Here is a 2992-nt window from a genome sequence, read left to right as displayed (position 1 = left end):
CATAGTGGCTGCACCAGTCTGCATTCCCACCAACAGTGTACTAGGATTCCCTTTTCTCCGCATCCTCGTCAGCACATGTTTTTTGATTTGTTGATGATGGCCATTCTGACTGGTGTGAGGTGGTATCTCATTGTGGTTTTTATTTGCATCTCTCTGATGGCTAGTGATGTTGAGCATTCTTTCTTATGCCTTTGGACTCTCTGTATGTCCTCTTTGGAGAAGTGTTTGTTCAGGTCCTTTACCCATTTTTTAATTGGGTTGTCTGTCTTTTTGAAGTTGAGTCCTATAAGTTCTTTATATGTTTTGGAGATCAGTCCGCTGTCTGAGATATCATTGGCAAATATATTTTCCCATATGGTTGGTTCATTTTTCCTCTTGCTGATGTTTCCTTTAGCTGAGCAGAAACCCTTTAGTTTGATGTAGTCCCATTTGTTTATTCTTTACTTTATTTCCCTTGCCTTAGGAGATATATCAGTGAAAATATTGCTACGTGGGATATCTGAAATTTTCCTGCCTATGTTTTCCTCTAGGACTTTTATGGTGTCACAGCTTACTTTTAAGTCTTTGATTCATCTTGAGTTTATTCTGGTGTATGGTGTAAGTTGGTGGTCTAGTTTCATTTTTTTGCATGTCCCTGTCCAGTTCTTCCAACACCATTTGTTGAAGAGGCTCTTTTCGCTCTATTTTATGTTCCTTCTTACTTTGTCAAGTATTAATTGACCATATAGACCTGGGTTTATTTCTGGGCTCTCTATTTTGTTCCATTGATCTATGTGTGTGTTCTTATGCTAGTACCAGGCTGTTTTGATTACCGTGGTCTTGTAGTATAGTTTGGTATCAGGTATTCTGATTTCTCCTACTGTGTTTTTCTTCCTCAAGATTGCTGTGGCTATTCAGGGTCTTTTTTGGTTCCATATAAATTCTTTTTTTTTTTTTTTTTGAAGGAGCAATGAGAGCTTTGTTAGCACACAGCAGACAGGCCAATGGTTGGATGTTTGGACGGGCAGCAGCGATCATGTGGGAAGGTGAGCATGCATCAATGAATCAAGCAGGTAGGCAGGCAGCAAGCAGGGAGGATGCAGTTGGGGGCTGCCCTGTGAGGGGTGTGGCATCCCTCCAGCTGCTGCCTGCTGGGGCCTGGGTCTGTGGCTTAGAACTTGGCTTAGAACTCGGTGTCCACCACATGGAAAGCTTGCCTTCCTGAGTCAGGCATCGACGAAGAGCGAAGGCTGGCCTCCTTTTGTAGCTGGATCTCCTTTAGTGCAAATATAGAAGTAGTGTCAGGAAGTTTGTGGATCCTCTCCCCAAGACTGAGGAAGAATGGATGTTTCATGGCATCTTCTGCAGAGATCCGATTGCGACCTTCAAACTGCAGCAGCTTGTTGAGGAGATCAGCTCCATCGCGATCAAGTCAGGGTGCATGGCTCAAAAGAACCTCGGCACTGTACTTGGGGTAGTTGTGTGTTTTAAACTCTTCATTGGACAGGATGCCTGGCCATGTCTCCTCAGTTGGGGTTCCTAAGATGCAGAAGATGAAGTGTAGCTGCTCCTCCACCGTGGAGCCTGGGAAGAGGGGCCGGCCCGTGGTCATCTCATAGAAAATGCAGCCCACACCCCACATGTCAATCTGGGTGGAGTAGTCTGTGGACCCAAGCAGGATGTCAGGGGGGTGGTACCACAGTGTCATCACCTCATTGGAGTAGGTCTTGGTGGGAATTGACTTGGCCGGGGCCAGACCAAAATCGGCCAACTTGAGCTCTCCTCTCTCGTTAGTGAGCAAGTTCTGGGGCTTGAGGTCTTGGTGTAGCACCTTCTGCCAGAGGCAATAGGCCAGGCCATGGAGCAGCTGGAACAGGAACAGTTTCACGTTGTACATGTTGATGACGTTCTCACAGTCATCCAGGTACTGCTTCAGGTCCTTGTCCAGGTACTCAAAGAAAAGGGTGAGGAACTTCTCCATATGGATAATGTCATGTAGCGTGACGATGTTGGCATGTTTGAGGTCCTTGAGCAGGGACACTTCCCGGATGGCGGTGCAAGGTGCCCCCTCTTCATGTTCTAGTCTGATCTCCTTGAGTGCCACCAGGTTGTCTGTGAGCTTGCTTTTGCCTTTGTAAACAGTGGCATAGGTACCCTTGCCTAGCTTGTCCAGCTTGATGTAGGTCTCTAGTTTCCCAAAGCCAAGCTCAGACAGGCTGACACGGCAGAGGTGGTGGCTGAGGGGCTCGTCAAAGATGGGGCTATTGAGGGTCAGCTTCTCAAGGTAGCCCTCGGGCAGCCGGATGTCAACTGATAGTGACAGGCACTTGTTGATGTCCTCAGTGGAGATCTTGCGTGGGGGATGGTTGCGCATCTGCACCCTCACAGGCAACTGCACCTCGTCCGAGGATGTGGCTGAAGCCTGGTCACTTTCCCCGTCAGACCCCATCTTCAAGTCAGATCCCATCTTCAACTCAGATCCCATCTTCAAGTCCTCATGTACAATCTCTGGTGCAGAGCTGAGTAGTCTGCGTCCAGAGCAAGGTTCCCCAGGGGCAACACGGGTGGGGGCCTCTCCAAGGTCATTGCCGCCGCTGCCGCCACCCTCATCCAGGCCTATCTGTTCAGGGGCACTATTGATCTTGTCTACACCTCGGCCCCCTTGGAGTGTCATCGACAGCTGCCGTTTTATCTTCTTCATCCGATTCATGGCTACTGGCAGGGGCGCGCGAGCAGCCTCAGCGCCTCGGGGCCGGCGCCGAGGCGCCGGTGGCCAGGATGAGACCGCGCGACCTCCTTCTCCTCCTCCTGTACGCTGCAAGCACCCGTCCCAGTAGTCTTCGGCCATGATTGTTGAGCCTGGGCCACCACCGGCTGAGGAGGAGGCGGCAGTGGCGGCGGCGGTGGCTGAGGTGGGGGCGGCATCTCGCTCATCAGTCCATGAGCTTAGCCGCTTCGGGCAATGCCCCGCGGCAGCTCGAAGGTGTCGGTTGGATCCGGAGAGCTCACTGCT

At 50.4% G+C, this 2992-nt stretch overlaps 1 pseudogene; it reads right to left on the bottom strand.

The window, feature by feature from the left end:
* Positions 1-1041: 1041 nt before the first annotated feature.
* Positions 1042-2689, bottom strand: LOC150002661 (cyclin-dependent kinase 16 pseudogene; annotated as a pseudogene).
* Between the last annotated feature and the right edge of the window lie 303 nt (positions 2690-2992).

Source organism: Furipterus horrens, unplaced genomic scaffold (assembly GCF_987537825.1).
Source record: "Furipterus horrens unplaced genomic scaffold, mFurHor1.1.pri manual_scaffold_8, whole genome shotgun sequence".
NCBI lineage: Eukaryota > Metazoa > Chordata > Mammalia > Chiroptera > Furipteridae > Furipterus > Furipterus horrens.
The sequence above is the reverse complement of the archived record's forward strand: the minus strand, read 5'-3'. Positions and strand labels throughout refer to the sequence as shown.